The sequence below is a fragment of the Pongo abelii genome, chromosome 10 (assembly GCF_028885655.2).
Source record: "Pongo abelii isolate AG06213 chromosome 10, NHGRI_mPonAbe1-v2.0_pri, whole genome shotgun sequence".
Lineage (NCBI taxonomy): Eukaryota > Metazoa > Chordata > Mammalia > Primates > Hominidae > Pongo > Pongo abelii.
Genome location: NC_071995.2, coordinates 87,033,140 through 87,055,097, shown reverse-complemented (window position 1 = coordinate 87,055,097; position 21,958 = coordinate 87,033,140). Strand labels below are relative to the sequence as shown.

Genomic DNA, 21,958 nt, shown 5'->3' with positions numbered 1-21,958 from the left:
ATAGAATTTTGGCATGAATTAGCATACATTTTGGTATGTACCTTTCCTCTGACACTCACTGGTTCCCTGCATGTGGGATCTTCTTGGTTTCTTGGGGCTCCCTCATGTAAAAATTGCTTAAGTCATGCCTCATTTTGATTTTTGGCTTTAAGCTGTTGGGTCTTCTCTAATTCTCAAATTCTGTGAGCTTCCATGATCTCCCCTCCCCATAGGCTCACTCTTCCCTTTGATCTCAGCTGTGTTCCCACTGCAGAACTCCACATGCTCCTCTGCAGTCCTGCTTGGGGCTAACACAGGCCACAGCACACTGGGAATACTTACCAGATGGCAGCCTTCTCATAGAAATGTTTTCTGTTTCTTGATATTACTTCAGAATCTGTGATTACTTAGATATTGGAAGCTTAATTATTTCTTAAAGTAATTTATTTGGAGTATCCATAGTTTTCCTCATATTAATACTGTTGTCATGAACATTTTGGTCTATTTTACTTCTTTTCTTTTTTTTTTCTTTTTTCTTTTTTTTTTTTTTGAGATGGAGTCTCACTCTGTCGCCCAGGCGGGAATGCAGTGGAGCCATCTCAGCTCACTGCAAGCTCCGCCTCCCAGGTTCACGCCATTCTCCTGCCTCAGCCTCCTGAGTAGCTGGGACTACAGGCGCCCACCACCACTCCCGGCTAATTTTTTGTATTTTTTAGTAGAAAAGGGGTTTCACGTGTTAGCCAGGATGGTCGCGATCTCCTGACCTGGTGATCCGCCAGCCTCAGCCTTCCAAAGTGCTGGGATTACAGGCATGAGCCACCGCACCCGGCCCTATTTTACTTCTTTATTTTCTGTAGTACATAACATTTTCAACACAATTATAGTCACATTATACATGGCATTTCATATGCTTCTTTTTCACTCAATATTATTTTAATTTTTGCAGTGATTGATTATACTTTAATGGTCAAATTGCTATCTAATGAGTAGATATAATACTATTTATTTAATGTTTCTTTTTTGGATAGAGATTTATGTTGTTTCCAAGTTTTGAATATTACAAATTAAATCATAATGAACATTCAATATATAAAATTCATTATCCTTATATTTGACAATTTATTTTTTAGGATTCCCAGAAGTGAAATTATTGGGGCAGAATGGGCACATTTTTACGGCTTATGATGTATTTGCCAAACTACTTTCCAAAAGGGATGTAAAAATTTATGCCAGAAGACTAATTCTACCTGTAGCGCAGCTTTAAGATGGATCAAGCTCCGTATAGAAGTTGGAATTAAAGGATTTTTAAAGCGGCTTTTGCTATCTCCACTATCTTTGGCTTGGAAAGAAATTTGATGCATATTCTGCCCAGTTTTGTAAAGTCTGTTCTGAGTTATTATTATAAATACATTTAGTCATCTTGAAATACTTTCTAGAATAAGGTGGGATATAAATAAATACATGGTACAATTGTTAACCAAGCACAAAGCAGGTTTCTAAACTGTTTTAAGTGTTTTTTCTTTGTGGGTTTGTTTTTGGTTTTGTTTTGCAAACATGGTCTTCTGGGCTAAATGCCAGTAGGTGCATATCTTTAGACACATTCAATTCTTTCCTATAACTCCCTCTGTGAAAATTGCTACTTTACTTTCACATACAGATGATGCCCGTTTGGTATTGTATTGGTGCAAAGGTCATTGCGGTTTTTGCCATTACTTTCAATGGCATTCAATGAATGCCATTACTTTCAATGGCAAAAACCACAATTACTTTACAACTATTTTAAAAAACATACAAAAATAAACTATCAGAAAAAAATACAAATATTTGTGCCCAATAATTTTACTCCTAAAAATTAGTTATAGAAAAAAATGCTTATTAGAGCTAATTGTTCAACACAACATAAAGATTCAGTGAAGAGGAATGGGTATGTAATTTATGGAGCATCAGCTGAAGAGTAGTAGAAGTGGACATTTATGATATTTTCCTGCCTAGCATCTATTGGACTTTTATGATATTTTCCTGCCTAGCATCTATTGGATTTTTATGATATTTTCCTGCCTAGCATCTGGTAACAATTCTCAACTTAGCCTCTACAATACCTTGAGTGTATCAATCAAGTCTTTCTACAGGCTGTAAAGATAACCTGTGTTACATGGAGTAAAGATGTTAAAATGGCACCATTCTTGATACAGCTAAGGGTAATTGTTATAGATATATAGCTAGAAGGAAAGATTTCTGGCAAATGCATTTTGACAGGGGAAAAATGTAAGGAAGGGATTAAACCAGTGAATAAAAGTAGCCTTTTGTCCTATGGGGTTCAGACCAATATCAAAAATCATTTAAGGGTGAATACAAACTAATTTAGAACATAAGCCTAAAAAGTTACTTTGGTAGAGACTAATACCGTGTGCACTATTGAAAAATGTGACTTTATTTTCTAAAATATTATCTAGGTAAATTCCATATTCATTAAAGCCTCATAACATGTTTTTAAAATAAGTTAAAGTAACATATGTATTTCATTTATTGAAACAGAAAAAATGATATACCATGATTATGAAAAATTGAAAAACATGATATATTTTCAAATATCTACATTAACTATGGTATGTTCTCAATTACTGATATTTGATTTAAAAGTTTTTACAATGATTTTCTTAAGGGCTTTATTCAGCAACATTGCTTCACTTATATAGAATATATACATTTACTCCTACAGGATATATTTAGCATCTATTATGTGTAGTATTACCCTAGGCTGCCTTCTCTGTGTCTATTTTCCAATGTGTATTCTTCAGGAAGGAAATGGAATTTAACGTTCGTCTATAAAATGTTAGTCTATAAAAGTTATAATTGGGAAGGCATGCCTACAACAAAAAAATTCTATAGACCACAACAAAATCTAAAGCTTAGAATTTAGATATTTATGTAAATTGTACAGATTAGCATGAATTTGTATAAATTCTATTTATTACAAATATCTGTACCATCTTCTGAAATTTAATTTTTATGAGTGATGCTCAAAGACAAATGAAAAAATATAGCATAAAGAAAACTAAAAATTCAACAAATTATAGCGTAGGACCACACAAATCGGGGAAAGAAATTATTTCAAAGAAAAGAAATGTAGCTATAACATGAAAACAAAAATCAGATTTTATTTAAAATCATATTCCACAGAGCAAGCTACTGCCCTGAAGGTCATCATTTTTTTTAAGAAAATATTTGCAGAAAAGACAACGGTGTGACTATGCTGAATTCATTTAAGCATTCATTTCTCATATATACAATATTTGTGAAAATCATTGTCCCTGACTCTCTCAGGTCCTAAAATGTATGTTTACCTCAAAGCCACAAAGACTTTTGATGAAATATTATTCTTTTGGGGAAAAATTTTTGTTTGATTTTGTACAGGGACCACAAACAATTCATTAGAAAAGGATAAAACTCTGAGACCTATAATATGAAAGTGCAGCCTCTGCCAGCCCTCCAGAAGTCCTTAGCCATGCTTGTAACATAATCTCTTCATTTATCTTTCAAAGCTACTCCTATCTTGGCGATGTCTCTCCCAGCAGCTGTGTGCTTTGCTCTCCGTGCTTGTAGTCTCTTCCATCTTCATTATGGACAGTAAATCTTTGACAAAGTGCCTGGAAACTTTAGCAAAAACCTCTGTATACATACTTAGGAGAAGGGGTCAACACACTTCTAGAAGCATAAGAGCTGACTATCTTGGTACACGTGCATGTGGCAACTAATTGGTGGTATAGATAAACCAGAATGCACTGAAATAGGCAGTAGCCTGTGGTTTGATCCAGTTCACTCCAGTAGAAAGGAAAGAAAAGACAAGGAACTACTTTATATGATTAGGGGGAAGAAAAATCCATACTTTCCATATGGGAATTTCTCGTGTGTTTTCTTAATGAACACAGAGGGAAGTTGAGAGAGTCTTTTAAGCTGTTAAAACTACTAATACGGTCTCTTTGGGGATGTGAGAGTATGAATTTCCTAATTTCATCAGAACCATTAATGACTTCAGTTCCTTCCTTTTACAGCAGAGGAAGTAAAGGGATTCTTCACTGCACTATGATTGCGAAAAACAGAAGGCAGGAAGAATGAATTGTAATCATGTCGTGGAAAGAAAAAAATTTCTTCTCCTAGAAATGATTCTCGTTGCTGAAGTTGTAAAAGCTCTTTAAAGGCTAGATAATTTATTGTAATGGAATGTACTTATGAGTTAGCATTTCATAATAGCTGGGAAGTTTTTTTTCTTCCAGAAGGTTTATTTCTTTAAAGGATGCCTTAGTTTCCAATGAAGATTGTATATTTTTATTTCAGTCTTAAACTTAAGACACAACTAAGAAAATTCCAAGAGAAGCACATCTCCTCTAATGCTCTTTTTTCATAACTTTTTTAAAAAGAGTGGTTTCCTCACTCAAATAACTGAGGTCAAGAGAAGTAAGAGGTCACATATCAGGTAAACAAACCAGAACCAGGAGATAATTCCTGAAAGTAGAATAAGGGAAATTGTTCAGTGCCCAAGTAATTTGAACTTCAGAAAAAGAGGGAGGAAGAGACAAGCAGGGGAGGAAATACAAGGTTCCCAAAACCAGAAGGAACAGGGAGCTCCACCCCTGGACTCACAATGCAGGGATGCAAGCACTTTGTAGAGCTGACGTGAATAAGCAAAAGAAAGCTGGAGCTATTGTACTAGCAAAGCCAGGCAAATAATCATTTAAACAGCTAAATTAAATGACATGAGTTCTGGATTTTTTTTGAAGATTTAGGTCTAATTTGTTTGATTGAATTAAGACAAATGATGTATGTTCAATCCTGACCACTTTTGTAATACATATTTATACATGTGACATATAGTTATAGCATTGGAAAGAAGACAAAAGACAAGCTCACTGAATAGTGAGCTGGCCACGATTTAATATGGGTAGTCTATAAGTAAAACTATTTTATAGCAATATACTTAGCTTGCTAGAAGCCTACTTAAAGAGAAAATTTAAATTATTTATCTTAGGGACTTCAATTCATTGAATCATTAATTATCTATGGTATAATATATACAATGATTTTTTCTAATTTTTAGGACATTAAAGGTCAGAATGAATACAAATGTGTATTTCTTATCCTACAATGAAAAATACATAACTGTTTTTAGATAATTTACTTATTGTGATTCATATTTAATATATATCCAATTGGCTATTTAATAAAATCTAAATACTATAGCCTGTACAATTACAGTCATGCATCATTTAATGACAGGGATACATTCTGAAAAATGAATCTTTAGGTGATTTTGTCATCCTGCAAATATCATAGTGTACTTACACAATCCTAGATGGTGTAGCCTACTACACTCCTACCCTATATGATATAGCTTATTGCTCCTAGGCTCCAGGCCTGTACAGTATGTTACTATACTGACTACTGTAGGCATTATAATACAATGATAAGCATTTGGTTATCTAAACATAGAAAGTACAGTAAAAAATAGAATATTATAAGCTTATGGACCATTGCCATATATGCCATTTATCATGGACCAAAATGTCTATACAAAATGCAAAATGCAGCACATGTCCAACATTCAAAAATGAAATTAATGGATCAAGGAAAAAGTCTTAATAAAACTTTAGAATATTTTGAACTAAATGTAAATAAAAATACAACTTATCAAAATTTGTTGGATCCAGCAAAACTAGTGCATAAAGGGAAATTCACAATGCTGATAACATGTATTGAAAATAAGAAATACCTAAAATTGATCATCCAAGCTTAGGAAAATAGAGAAAGGAGAGCAATGCAAGCCTAAGGCAAGTAAAAGAAGAGAAATAATAAAAATTAGAACTGAAATCAATGACATTAAAAATAGGAATTCACTAGAGAAAACAAAAATATAAGCTGGTTTGTTGAAAAGATCAATAGAATCTTCATTCATTCATGATAAAAACTGTCAGCAAACTAGGAAGAGAGGAGAACTTTCTCAACTTGGTAAAGAGCACCTAAAAAAACTTACAGCTAGCATTATACTTAATGGTAGGAAACTCTTAAGTTTTTCCAAGATCAGAAAGCATGCAAGAATGTTCCCTTTCACCACTACTTTTCAAAATTATACTGGAAGTTCTTGTTAATGCAATAAGACATGCAAAGAAATTAAAATGTACACAGATTGGGAAAGAAGAAATAAAACTGTTTTTGCATGTAGCATGGCTGTCTATGCATAAAATCCAAAAGAAGCAACAAAATCTTCTAAAACTGTAGATTTAATAAAACCATAATCAAAATCTCAGCAAGCTATTTTGTGGCTATTGACAAACTGCTTCTAAAATGTATAGGGAGAGGCAAAAGATCCAGAATAGCTAACATAAAACTGAAGGAAAAGAACAAAGTTGGAGGACTAACACTACCCAACTTCAAGACTTACTGTAAAATTACAGTAACCAAGACAGTGTGGTACTCGTGAAAGAACAAACAAATAGATCAAGAGAATAGAACAGAAGACCCAGCAACAGACCCACATAAATATGGTCAACTGATCTTTGACAAATGAACAAAGGCAATACAAAAGAGAAAGACAGTGTTTTTCAAGAAATGGTTCTGGAGCAACTGGGTATCCAAATGAAAAAAAAAAAAGATTCTAGCTGCACTTACAGACCTATTAGGATGGTCAAAATCAGAACACTTACACTATCAAATGCTGATGAAATTGTGAAGCAACAGGAGCTCTCATTCATTGCTGATGGGAATGCAAAATGATACATCCACTTTTTAAGACAGTTTGTTAGTTTCTTACAAAATTAAAACATGCTCGTAGCATACAATCCAACAATTATGTTCCTTGATATTTACCCAAAGGAATTGAAAAGTTATGTTCACATAAAAACCTGCACATGGTTGTTTACAGCAGCCTTATTCATGATTGCCAAAACTTGTTCAGTGTATGAATGAATGAACTGGTACATCAGACACTATAATATAACACGACACTAAAAAGAAATGTATTATCAAGCCATGAAAAGACATGGAGGAAGCATAAATGTATATTATTTAGTGAAAAAGGCAATCTGAAGATATTACATACCATAAAATTCCAAGTATATGATATCCTGGAAAAGGCAAATCTATGGAGTCCAAGGATCAGTGCTTGCCATGGTTTAGTAGGAAGGGAGGAATGAATAGGTGGAGCACAGGATTTTTAGAACAGTGAACTACTCAGTCTAATACTATAAGAGTGGCTACATGTCATTATACATTTGTCCAGAGACAAATGTATTTTGTCTATCTATAAATGTATTTTGGCTACATGTCATTATACATTTGTCCAGAGACATAAAATATATCACACCAAAAGTGAACCCTAATGTAAACTATGGACTTTAGATGATAATGATGTGTCAATGTAGGTTCATCAATTCTAACAAATGTACAATGCTAGTGGGTAATATTCACCACTGGGGAGGCTGTGCCTGTGTGTGGTACTGTAAGCCAGGCCTGAAGCCTGTGTCAGCCACCTAATAGGACCAATGGGAAGAAATACAACAATAGCAATGCTACAGGGAGTGGATACATCCACGAAGGGCCCTATTAAACACCTGTGTTTATGCCCATAGGCTGCTGTTCCTGCTACCCATGGCAGCTGGTAATGTCTTCCTGTACTGGGCTGCAACTACAGCTGCAGTCAGCAACCAGTCCGATTGTGGGGTATGTGAATACCTACCCCTGTTGGATGGTAATGGTATACCTTGGAAAATTCTGCCTTTCTCACAATAAAACTAGAGTGGCTGGTTCAACAGCACAGATATGCAACCCAGACTCATTGGAGATTGCATCGACCTGGACCAATTGCCAACATGACAGAGACCCAACAACATGTGCCCTTATAGGTGCTACCTGTTGCACCTATGTCCCTGATGAAGAAAGTAATGTCACAAATGCTTTAAATCATTTGTCAGTTCAAATCCATGACATAACCCAATTAGGTTTCTTTGACTCATTCTCAAATTGGTTATACACCTTACCTACTCACTGCAGTTATGTCTTGCTAATAGGTATCATAATTGTCGTTAGTTTCTGCTTTTTATCCTGTTGTGTATAATGTAGATGCTGCCTGTATGCAGAAGCCATGGCTATACCTTATAGGGCTGTATACTTCTCCTCACACCCAACTCAGGGACTCTGGTAAAAGATTGATAGAAAGAATGTAAGAGCTAAGGTATAAGGTAGATTGCAATGTTATGGGTCCCCCACCAGGTTACTTAAGGGTGTATATCTGCTGCTTGAACCTTGAATATTGGGAAGTGAGCAAGGCCATGATACTGGGAGGTAAGCCAAGCCCATGGTGCCCAGCCAAACAGCACCTGTCCCTGAGAACCCAAACATCCCAGAGCATAGCTGGGAACATACCAAGGAAAACAGTTTAATTGCACATGCATATACAGTAGGCAAAGAGCCAGAAATTTGCTTAAAAGCAGCTTAGAGATGAGAAATGGGGCAGATCTCCAGAGCTGTCCTGCTACCACCCAGGAGTGCCCCACATGTAAGTCCTAATAAATTCATCTGCTTGCCAAGCTGGACTTGTCTGCACCATTCTTTGATCTCTCAGCTCCTTCCCAGTTTGGAGGGAACGTTATGATCCTGTTTTCTCATAACAGGTGGAACCTTGATGCTCTATGGGAAGAGTGAACATCATTTTATTGATCAAACTGCAGAACAGTAGAAAGACAGCATTGCCTGACACTTAGGTGGTTTACCACTACATGATACTAAAGTATTTGACAGAAGAGATGGTAAAGGCATCTTTTTCATCTTCTTTGCTTGATACAGAGGGTTGATACAGGTTGAAAAAAATCTCTAGATGGTACTAGGTAAATGTATTATACTAAATGTGAATTTTTAGAAATAGAACTTTTTCCCTCTGAAGGCAACCATGAGGTGGTAGGGAATCTTCTTTTCTGTCAATCAGATCTCAGGAAAGAATAGACAACTGAATAGATTGAAAATAGCCCACATTCTACATATCTTCTGTTAATTTCTAAGAGAAGATGAGATATATGCCCTCTTGTGGTAGGAAGTAAAGAGAAAAAAGAGTAAAAGCTTTTTCAAATCTTTATTCCGATTTAACCTAGCATTGAGTCATCTGTAGAATATTCAGACATTCTATGGGGAAAAATTATTTTTTGTATTTGTAACATAAAAAAATCATAAGTGAATAATGACTTAGAAGAACAGTATGGTCCAAAATATACTTATTTCAAAATGCTCAATAAAACATAAGTCTATTTATTTACTCTGCAAATCACTATCAACTTCCAGTTGCATACTAGTTATGCTATCATCCCCTCCTTCCTTCATTCCAGTATCTTACCACGATAGAAAACAATCACAACTATATCTCATCTTGGATGTGCTCCTCTTAGAACACATTTACTTTCTAGAATCCATTTCCTACTCTGACTAATATTAGTGGCTCTGGTTTCTTTAACACTCCTTAGATGAATTTTGTCTTAACTGGACACATACACCCACAGAAATAAGCTGTTCTGTATATATTTCTAAAGTAGCTATAGAGATCAAGATTTAAAAATCCTAACTACAGATAATGTAATAATGAGAGTAGTAATTATAGTCAAATTACCTTTCTCTGGACTTGGTCACACTAAACACTTATTGGATGCTATAATTTTACATTTAAATATGATCCCAAAGAAGAATTTATGTATATTTAGAACTGTGAATCAATTATGCCCTAATTTTGAAAAATTATTTGGAACCTTTTGGTTGATTCCCTCCTTTGACTGAGTTTTCCTTTTTTTTTTTTTCCTCCAACTCTACTGTCTGAATGGACATCTTGGATCTTTACTGCTTCTCAAATTCAAAAGAGGGAGAAGTTAGAAGTGAAAATAACATTTACTGAGTGCTTGTGATACTTCAGGAAAGTGCTGGTCACTTTGCATACATTTTGTCATTTAATCCTTTCAACAAGTATACAAAGTAAATACAATTTTCCCTGTTTTAAAAGAAGAAAAGGAAAATCCAAGAGGTTAAAGAGCTTGCCCAAGTTTCTCATAGCTGATAAGTAATAAAGCAGAGAGCCAAGATTGAAACTGTGTTCATGCCCTTCCCAATAAAATGCTTCTTTTTCCAAAACTGGCTATTTTTGATTCTTCCAAAATTTATCTTTCTATCTTTCTTAGATTAGTTAATAATACTGACTAATACTACTATTATTAATGGCTATGTGGGGTGGCTCACACCTATAGTCCCAGAACTTTGGGAGGCCAAGGCAGAAGGATTGCTTGAGGCCAAGAATTGGAGACCAGCCTGGGCAATATAGTAAAACCCCATCTTTAAAAATAATAATAATAAATTAAAATTACTATTATTTAATGTTTATATAATTTGATATATGTAATATAGTTATATATTATATAGTTATATATTATAGTTTTATATTAGTATTAATACTGTTAGTTAATAATGCTATTAATTGTATTTCTCAAAATAAAAAATGAATTATTTGCCACTCTTCCTTTTTCATTATGGCTCCTCCTTCCTTGCTTCGCCATTGGTCACTATATTTTGTCAAGTCCACCATCTTCAAACAGTTCTTGCATCCCACCTGTCTTGCCTGTCACCACAGTCAAGGCTCTTATACTGCCTATTGACTAGTAACTGATATTCCTGTCATTACTGTTTTCTGGAAAGGGTCAATTCCCTTTTATTGTTACCAAAGTGATCTTTCTAGTATATGCCCATAGCCATTTCCTCTTCAGGTTAAGTGGTACACGGGGCCCTTACCAATGTGGTCCAACCCTCATTCTGAATCTCATCTCCTGCCCCATGGGACTTCTTACTCTGCCTCACACTCACTATATGCATGATGTTGCCTTTAACTAGAACACTCTTCTTCCCCTTATCCTCCCAGAGTCTTTGACAACTGGCCTCTGTCCTCTGTAGTCTTTCTTAGATATCCCATCCCTCCTGAATAGAACTTAGTTCTTCATAATTTATGAGTCTCTGATATTTTGTGCATATTTCTTTTACAGTACCTAACCAATAATGCTATAATTCCTTGTCTACAGGCTTATTTTAACTTAAGACCATGTGTTACAGATACTAAGCACATTATTGGTATATTGTAGGTATTCACATTTATTATATTTTTAGACATACATTTTATTTGGCTAAAACAACAAAAATATCTGCATAACAAATTGGCAAAGAATTTATTAAAGAGAATACTTAATACTGGAAAGTGTTTGAAACAACAAAGATTTAAGGTCATTGAAGTTTTATTTAAATAAGGGAGGCTAAATGATTGTGCATAAATATTTTCAAGTATATTTCTGCAAATAACTGTCCAAAAATAACCCAAATCTATGAAGACTCAAATAATATAGAGTTCTGATATTTTATTGGAATAGAGCACTAGATATTTCAAGAAGTTCTATCCAGTAATGACAACAACTTTAAATATTTAAAACAAATTTCTTCCAAAATGACCCTTTGCATGGAGTGTGTTAATGAGTCTAAATTATAGACTCTTGTAATAAATCAAATCTTAAAGTTGCTGGCAGTAGAAATTCTGTTTTATAGAAAGCATTAAATCCTTTCCTAAGAGAGTAAACATGTATTAGATAAAGTATATAAAAACACTCCATAAATGTTAGACAAATAAGGGAATTAGTACCTCTGTATTTTTATGGATTTAATTCAAAAGCAAAAGAAAAATTAATCCTTAAAATGCCTTAAATTGTTGTTTAAAATTAAAACTAATAAGGCATTGAAGGCATACAGCTGCTTCAGAATTTGAAAGAAAATTGGCATAGAATTTCTTGGCTTTAAATAAGCATCTTAAAGATATTGCTTAATAGGAACACTTAGCCACTCTTATTCAAACAGTAATTGTTTTCTAAACATTAGTTTAAGAAAGAATGTCTATCTAGATTTTATTTTTAAATCTTAGAGTATTTTACAGTTTTCAGATTTCTCTCTTTTCCCTCCCTAGTACTCTTTTTGGCCAAATTATGTTTATGTCAGGACCCGAGAGAGAAACATCTTCTTTTAGTGACTTTCCCTACCTCCCCACAACCTGCACACACGGAAACAAAATTAATTGCTCCATAGGCTGCAGTTCCATTGTGCTTTATGGACACTATTTACTATAGTTGCTGCTTAAAATTATTATTTTCTTATTCTAAACTAACAGCTCCATGCAGACAAGGACCAAACCTACTTTAAGGCAATGGGAACATGACTAAGGATAAACCTTAAAAGTTATCATGGTGGCATAGCAGCAAACTGGCAGAACACAAATAGATTCCAGTAATATTTCTTTATTTGGGAAAAAAATATGGCAGTAACTTTCCCTGGCACTGTAGCATACAACTACAAAAATCCAAGCATTAGCATAACAGAAGCACTCAATAAGTATTTGTTGGAGATCACTGAAAACCCTAACGTAGAACTTTAATATCCCCAAATATAGGTGGGGGAGGGAGGAAGATATCTTAGAGGAAGTGGGAAAAATGTATGTTTTACTTATATGCATGCTTAAGACAGACAAAGCATCACGTAACTTGAAAAAACAATAAATGTGTGTATTCCCCACTCTGAAAGGTTAGAGCCTACTGTTTCCTTGGGAAAATGTACTTATGCTTAACCTTAAGCTGTTTTTCTCAACCTGAGACTGCTGAGAAGGCTTGGTATGGCCTTTTGAGGAAGAAGTGTATATAACCTTCCGAGTTAAGCGGGAGGAAAATTTGGGCTCAACATAGCATGATTTGGACTGAGTTAATGTCACTTCCCAATGCAGAATAAGAATCAGAAAGCTTTAAAGAACCAAGAAACCTGTCAAATCCCTAAAACAAAGGACCTTCTGGGGGGTTCTGGGACATTGTAGGTATTCAAATTATTATATTTTAGACAGACATTTTGAAAATCTGGTGAAAAAAATATAATCTGTATACCAGAAAAAAACACTTATTTTTCTTAAAGTATTACGAAATTATAAGGTTTCCAGAAGTCCATCCATCTGTGCATGTGAGGGTAAAGACCCCCAAGGAAGTCAGAAGCAACTCTAGCAGAAGCTGCTAGACTGGTGGGCTTTGAAAATAAGAGCAAACACGCCTTTCGGAGGCTGGGTGTAATCTTCCAGAGGCTGAGTGAGTCCTCCAGCAGCAACATCGTATCAGCAGTTGGGAAGTGAGCAAGTGGCTGCCAGATGCTAAAAGCATTTTGGGACTCCAAGCCAGAGGCAAACAACATAGAGCTACGTGAAGTGAGCCAGAAGTAGGAGGTTCAGAGTAGTGCTTCTCTGCTCTGATAGTCTGTTTAAATGGGGTTGCCTTGGGACAGAGTTTTGAGGCACATGAATGGGAATGGCTCTTAGAGCTCTCTCCTTGAAAAGAATTTGCAGTAAGGGAGTATAAATCTTTGAAACTGGTTTTTTATAGTCCAACATAGCTCCTGTTAACAATCTCATGAGAAGGCTAAATAGGTGACTGTATTAGTCATGATTCTCCAGAGAAACAGAACTGAATAGATATATAACATGTGTGTGTATAACACAAATATATACAACATGCATTACACACACACACACATATACACACACACACAGGTTTATTACAAGGAAGTGGCTCACACCAATAAAGAGGCTGAGAGAATTCCCAAGATCTGCAGTCAGCAACCTAGAGACCCAGGGGAGGTGATGGTGTAGCTCTAGTTCAAGTCCAAAGCCAGGAGAAGACCATAATTCCAGCTCAAGACCATCAAGCAGAGAAAGCAAATTCTCCTTTCCTCAGCCTTTTTGTTCTATTTAGGCCTTCAATGGATTGGATGAGACCACCCATATTGAGGAGGCCAATTTGCATGACTCATTTTGCAGATTCAGATGTTAATCTCACCCAGAATTATCTTACATATGCACACACAGAATAACATTTAACCAAATATCTGGGCACCCCATAACCCAGTCAAGTTGACATATAACATTAACCATCACATTGATCTCAAGTACAAGAGCAACCAAACAAATTTTTAGGGAGACCCAACCACAGCCCAGACTACAACATGAAAAGACTTCAGATACTATTGCTATCTATTATAAAGGTGGTTAACAAAAGCAGTCAAGAAGGCTTTTTTGATATCATTCTTCTCTACCAAGAACAAACTAAATCAATAAAAAAAACTATGAGCTGTTTCTTAGATTTTATTCCAAAATGCAAATAAAAATGTATTCTTTTTATATTCCCTAAGCTATGTATTGAATGTCTATCAAGAATACGTTGTATGTGTTATCTCACTGGGTGAAGTAAATATTTGTATTACCAAACTGGACTTCATGTAAGGTAGTGATAACACACTCTCATAGAGTGCTTACTGTAAACCAGGTGCTATGCCAGCCCCTTTACATGTATTAATTTGTTTGTCCTTTCCAAAACCTTATAAGATTATTATTTATATATATATATATTTTATTATAATTTAAGTTCTAGGGTACATGTGCACAACACATGTTTTTTCGAAAAAGCTGACTCCTTTACTTGGAATCACTTGGACTTTAGATGTCTATTTTGCTGTGTTCACGCACTCTCTTACTCTCTCTGCCTGTCTCTCTCTCTCTCAGTCACACCACACACTTGGGCACTCCTGCAATAAAGTTAATTCTACTAAAAATACCAGAATTTGGTTTCAATATGAATATGCTTTTCTTTCAAAATAAAAAAAAACTATATTAACTTGGAAAAAAAGAATACATTGCAATGTCTGCCTTGCAATGAATACATTGCAATTTCTGCCTTGCAACTCCTTTCGCAAAGAGTTGGTCTTTAAAAATTTGTTGTAAGTTTACTTCTGAAGGCATTATGATAGCTTAGGGCATTGCACAATATTTATCTTGGCACAAGTTGTCTAATTTTTGCAAAAATGTGAGTATAATACAATAAACCATCATATTATAAGTTGAAAAAACTGGAAGCTTTTGAAGGAATTGTTTTTTCTTTTACTACTGCTCTGATTTTAAAATGAGATTAAGAGTGATTCTAGAAAAGTATCTAATGTTTGGCTACTTAAGAATATACCTATTAGTGATTTTACGGTATTTGATAATCTTCTCGTTTATCTATGAGTCACAGACACCAGAATTTGGTTAACTGACAGTTGTCTACACGTAAGAAGGAATAATTTTAGTGGCAGAAATAATGTGTAACTATCAAGAACTTAAATCATGCCCTATTTGATTTTAGATATTCTGTATGTTTGAGTTTTGTTTTTTCACGTAAAACTTTGCCATGTTCTGCTGATACTCATCACAACTGTCTTCATGATTACATATCAACTGCATAATGGGAGGAAATTCAGACCTTAAAGCCCTACCTAATATTACTGGGATATTAAATTTCAAAGGACTTTTAGATAATCCATAAAGTAAATACATCTGTGCAGTTAATTGAAAATTGAATATACACAGTAAATCCAGCTTAAGAAAAACACTGATGGTAACGTTAGTGAATTAAGGCTTGTAGGAACAGAGGGCAGCACAAATGTTCTCATCCTCTCTACTATAGGTTTCCTTGCTAACATCTGCCCAGTATAACTCTAATGCCCTTGGTCCTTCGTCATGTAAGACTTTAACGGTGAAAGAGAAGAGGACAAGATTTTATTTTTATTTTTTATCTTTATTCTTGCATATTCCAGTTTATTCTATTGGTTAGCCAAAAATAAAAAGATAAAACTTCAAAACAACCATGATAATTTGGTAAGCTACAATAATTATTTTGAAGATGAATTAAACACATATCAAATGGTTATTAACTTGAACTTCCCAGATTTGAATTATTATTTCAAAAATAGTTCATCTTTTTCTCTGAATCATCTTCAATTATCTTTTATACTTGATCTTCTCTAGGACTTTTAAATATTATTTAGCCAAGTAATTACTTGCTAGAAAAAGTGTAGGGCAGAAAAAATGTAAGGATCAAAGGATTTTGTTTTGTTTTTTGTTTGTTTGTTTGTTTGTTTTGAGAGGGAGTCTCGATCTGTCACCCAGGCTGAAGTGCAGTGGTGCTATCTTGGCTCACTGCAACCTCCGCCTCCCGGGTTCACTCCATTCTCCTGCCTTAGCCTCCTGAGTAGCTGGGACTACAGGCACCTGCCACCACACCCAGCTAATTCTTTATATTTTTCGTAGAGACAGGGTTTCACCATGTTAGCCAGGATGGTCTCAATCTCCTGACCTTGTGATCTGCCCACCTCGGCCTCCCAAAGTGCTGGGATTACAGGCGTGAGCCACCGCGCCCAGCCGGATTTGTTTTTTTTAATAATGATTTAAGAAAAACATTATCCGAGTCTCTTTTCCATGAGGCCCTGAAAACTGGATGAGTAGGAGGGAAAGGATTTTCATATCTAATAACAAAATTTATTCTGTGAAAGTCCCTAATATGTCTTTATAGATAATTTAATTATTATTGGAAATGCCTCTACTTTGAATGCTGGTTAAATTACAAAAAAAGTTCAGGTATGGGGAAAGCATTAGTATATACTCTGGGTTAGGGAGATCTTGAAATGGTTTCTAATGAAAGCTTCTTAAGCATACTCCTGCTTTCTTTCCCAACCTCTTGATTTCTCTATTACCTGTTCCCAACCAGTTCTTCCTCATTCTTTTCTTTCTCAGCCTGACTCCCATTGATTTTTCTGCTGTGATGTTTTCTTTCCCAGGTGATAGCCATGCTGCCTCCCTTTGTCAGGATCATGATACTCTTTGAGGAAATCCTTTATGTCCCAAGTTTTCTTTCTTGATATCTCCTTCTTCCTAACTATCTCTTTCTAATTTCCACGTATTTTGAGGTCCATGCTCCTTCAAGCTTCCTGCCAGTGGGAACTTCTTTCATTCCACCTCAGTCATGGGACCCAAAAGACAAATTAATGGCAAGTTTATTCAATACTGGCTGTGCATTTCACAGCAGGGGAGCTAGTAATAGGTCACAACATCCAGAAATCACTTTAATAGTGGAACATCTGTCAAGACCGAGGGCCAGGCCCTGTCTGTGCTTGGCGCCAGGCCTGCAGCATCGATTTATAACTCCCTTTAAGGCCCCTGGCTTCTGATATAATCACTGATATAGGGTGCGCAGTGTCAACCGCAATTAACACCCAAGTTCACCTTCCATTCCCAGGAAACAGACTATTGACTAACAGAATTTTTTCCCCAAAAGATTAAAAACAACTATGCTTAAGGAATATTATCTATAAAACCCTCACTGTTAGGGCTAGCAAAAGGCCAATATGAATTGGATTATTTTTAACCTGATGACAACAATTTGAGACAAAAGCTAATTTGAATCTTCCCAGAAGTGCCTCTATCTTTAAACTGAAAAGCTCAAGGAGTAGAAAAAAAATTCAGAGCTGTAGAAAGACTATGGATTGTGAAATTTTTATTCATGAATCACTGTCACTGAGTGTGGTTTTGTATTTCTTAATATGAAGAGAATTTTGAAGAATAAAGCAGTGACTAAGAAAAAACTGGGATTGCAAAGCAGGCATTGTATCAACGGCGGAATTCTAGGGTGATAGTGGAAAACAGCACACACTGCTTACAAAGTCAGATTGTTTTTCCATCAAAATTCCCTTTTAGGAGATCTGTCAATCAAGTAAACTTCATTCATTATTTTAAAGATAGTTAGATGCCGTCTAAAAGTGCAGTCTCTCCAACTTTACCCATCTTTTTTATTGCAATCAATAGTTGTCTTACACATCTGGATAAAATTTAACCCCCCCCCAAATATCAAAGGGTATAACATTATGTAAAATAACTTCAAACAAAATAATCCTAAATTTAAGGAAATTTTAAAAACATTAACTTACAGGATGTATAGGTGCCACATTCATTCATATTTATAGAATGGATCCTCATAAATGTAAGGCATTCCAAAGATAGAATATAACATGACTAACCTGAGGGTCCTCAAGTTTTCAGGACTTTTGAATTGGCCTTTTCTTTAATTTCCAAATAAAAGTCATTCAGCTCTCCATCCTGCATGACTGCAGTCATGCATGCCTCCTTTCACATTCCGCTTCCTTAATTTTACTAAGAAGCCTGGAGAATGCTTTTATATTCCACTCGCCCACTTTGGGTGTCACTACTCACTTCTTGCTCTTTCAAGCCACTTTCTTTGTTGCTGGCCAACTCATAGAATTCAAGTACTGGTGGCATCTCTTGAAAACATGCTGCTATTGCCTTCCTGTCAGCCTCAGAAGAGAAAACAGCTACACTCATCATGAGCTGAGTACAATTGTGGTTAAAAAACCGCCTAAAAATTTTTTTCTTCAGCAAAGTTTAAAGCAGGCTTCAATGATTAATAAGGCTTACTTATAAATTTAAGTATCAATAAAGGAATCACAACAAAGAAAAAAACTTAAGGTCAGATATTATTAGTACTAATAAAGGTCACATGCCATGCCTTTTTTTTTTTTTTTCAGAAGTTCCCTGGTTGTCATTTCCCTCTTTCCCCTGGACCCTAAGGCTGAATCCCAGACCTCAGCAAATCAGGGTATTTTATTCTGTCTCTTATCATACTCCAGTGACCTTGTCTTTTGCCCCTGTCAGCCACCACCCAGGGGAAGCAAAGAGTTAGTTAGCTTAACAATCTCTCAGGACCACCTGCTTAGTCAATGGATGCTGTCCTTTTTACTACTGAGCAGAGCAATTTCTTTTTCTTTGTGTAAACCTCTTTCATCAGACATACTGTGAACTTTACCTTTTCATAAGCAATATCCATGTTAAGGCATTTTTCCCAAATAAAAAGTGTCTTCACTCTACTCAAAACTGAATTCTGCTTTACCCAACCTCCTCTCACCACAGAATTCATAAATAGTTAAAATGTTTTCCTACTGCACGTGCATAAAATCACTACAATCTATAGAAATGTGTTCTTGGGGCTCAGCAGTATTAGACATGTCTAATTTTTGAAGGAGATAAAATGAAAGGGAGGTATGGACAGAGGAAGAAAGAGAGGGCAAAAGTTCCAGAGCTTGACAAGAAAAGAAAACATAGCTAAGAAGGGACACAATGTCTTGAAAAATACAACTGGGACTTTGCTATCCTATATACCATTAGGAAATATCCAGGTAGTGTTCATATGTGTGTGCGTATGTGAGTATAATATACCAGGCTGTGCTGAATTCAGTAGAGTATTATACATAACAATAAAATGACAGTTTTATGTCATTAACTGTAAGTTTAAATAAATGTAAAAATTCTCATGGGGTTCTACTTATATCTGTCAAATTATTCACTTTTTGTAATGATAAGTTTACATGTTTGTCTCTGTCACTAGACTGGACTTTTTGGGATTATAATCATATCAACTGCAAAAAAAATAGAAAAAAGAAATTCTCATGAATTATTAGACAGTGAAATACCAAAAACACAGCAAATCCTCCTGTATTAGTCCATTATCACATTGCTATAAAGAAACATCCGAGACTGGGTATTTTATAAAGAAGCTTAATTTCTTTATAATTGGCTCACAGTTCAGCAGGCTATACAGGAAGCATGACACCAGCTTCTGAGGAGGCCTCAGGAAGCCTTTATTCATGGCAGAAAGCAAAGTGGGAGCAGGCACTTCAAACAGCCAAAGCAAGAGAAAGAGATGAAGAGAGGGGGTGCCTCACACTTTTAAAAAACCAGATCTCATGAGAACTCACTCACTACAGTGAGGACAGTACCAAGGGCACGGTACTAAACCATTCATGAGAAATGCCCACCCCCACCATGATCCAATCACTTCCTAACAGGTCCCACCCAACACTGGGGATTACATTTCAACATGAGATTTTGACAGGGACACATATTCAAACTATATCACCTCCTTCTTCCTTTTTTTCTTTTCTAGGTTAGAGGCAGAGCAAAAGCCACAAGAGGAGAGAACCTCTGTCCTGATATTTTCCAGCCACTTGCTCCAGCTTTCTCACATTAGGGTGTGACTCCAAGGTCATTTCACCAGGCTGACCCTTGATCACTGGGTTGCCAATGGATGGGGAATCTGGCCCAGAGTCCCAGAAAAGGAGCAAAGCAAGCCTCCACAACAAAAACAAAAATATGCAAATGGGACTTAATTAAACTAAGAAGCTTCTGCACAGCAAAAGAAATAGTTAACAGAGTAAACAGAAAACCTACAGAATAGAAGAAAATACTTGCAAATTATACCTCCAACAAAGGACTAATATCCACAATCTACAAGGAACTCATGCAACTCAATGAGAAAGAACAAACAAATCCCATTAAAAAATGGGCAAAGGACATGAACAGACACTTCTCAAAAGAAAAAATATAAGCAACCAACTAACATATGAAAAAATAGAATTTATTTATGTTTACAGGTCTCTCTCTCTTCACCGTGTCTCCTCCACTAATCCCATCTCCTGCCTCCGCCATTTTACAGACACTGAACATCCAAATATTTACACAATAGGAAGAAACAGTAGACATTTTTATAATTGCTGTGTTTTTGCCACCCTAGCAATGGTTCTCCCCATGACTCACACCCATGATATTAGCACAGGAACTCCCTCAGTAATAAGTACCTGAGGGTTTGATTAGCTCAGACAAAGAACATTTGAAACTTACGTATACTTCAGTAAACACAACTTCATTGAAGGCTTCCTTTTACTTGGTAGGACCAGGCATAAATATAAATATGATAATGAGATTGATTTGGAGAAAAAGTTCTTCAGAGAATCCTCCAAGGGAATGACTCTGAGAGAATAAGCAATTTGTCCAAGGCCACATAAATGGTGAGCATCAGGACTAAAACTCAGGCCCCCAGATTCCCAAGTTTTAACATGTGCCAGTGACCCTTAAATGCTGAGGTGTGAAAGAATCATCAACAGTGATAGTGAGATCCCATCTCCACAGAAAAAGTTAAAATTTATTCAGGCATGGTGTTGTGCAACTGTAGTCCCAGCTGCTCAGGAGGCTGAGGCAGGAGGATTGCTTGAGCTCAGGAGTTCAAAGCTAAAGTGGGCTATGATTGTGCCACTGCACCCCAACTTGGGTGATAAAGCAAGACCTTGTATCAAAAAAAAAAAATTACCAATGGGGCTCTCTAAAACCTGCAAGCTTCTTTGTCTCCTCCTCAGAGAATCCTGTTTGGGAGAGTGGGACCTGGGAATCTGTACTGCTACTGGGTTCCCAGTGATTCGAGCAACACTCTGGGGAAGTGGAAAGGGCATCTGGCTGCTGAAGAGGGCATCGATTTTGCTCCGTATTTATAGACATTTTTATTCTATCCTTGGTTATTCTCTCACATTTTCCCGTTCATCAACAGGCTCATAATTAAGATTAACTTATCAACAAGTAGAAATCATGTTTAAACCAGAGGCATGATAAACTCTATGTAGTATTTTGGGTGAAGGTAAGTATGGAAAAGACAGTCTCCCTCCTAAGAAGATGCCATGCCTTTCAAAGAAGTACACAAACAATGCCTAAATATATGCCCATTTAAAAATTTAAACATTAAACAGTGCAGAAGAACATAAATTAAAAGTGAATTTCTCCCTTCACCCCTCCCCTAATCTCACCCTCTACCCAGAGTTACTCCTACTAACTGTTGGTTACAGACCCTTCAGTCTTTTATATACAATGACATACACAAGTGTTTGTGCCTTTTGTGCCCTTTTGCTTTTGAAAAGTTATGTTTATGAAAGGAACAAGGCATTTTTTTATTATATAGGTGACAGAAGATTACCTCACCACCACAGTATCAAACTTAAATTAAGGGCACTTCAAGATGCATGATTATTACTGGTAATTGTAGCATTAACTTTTGACCTTTTTAGAAATGAAGACTTCCTGGACCTTACTCACCTCCTCAAATGCATGTTGGTCAGTAAGTGATATTCATCAGTCATATAAAAAATACCTGTGAGGATGCTAAAGGAAGAGGAAAAGGCTGACAGTCACATC

General features: G+C 35.8%; 1 long non-coding RNA gene across 1 annotated transcript in view; it reads left to right on the top strand.

Moving 5' to 3' along the window:
- The window catches only part of LOC129049181 (uncharacterized), a 142,132-nt gene extending 121,815 nt beyond the window's left edge, over nt 1-20,317 (top strand). Inside the window, exon 6 of the long non-coding RNA XR_008512025.1 lies at nt 19,887-20,317. This is a non-coding gene — a long non-coding RNA (uncharacterized LOC129049181). The remainder of the gene's footprint in view (nt 1-19,886) is intronic.
- The last annotated feature ends 1,641 nt before the right edge of the window (nt 20,318-21,958 follow it).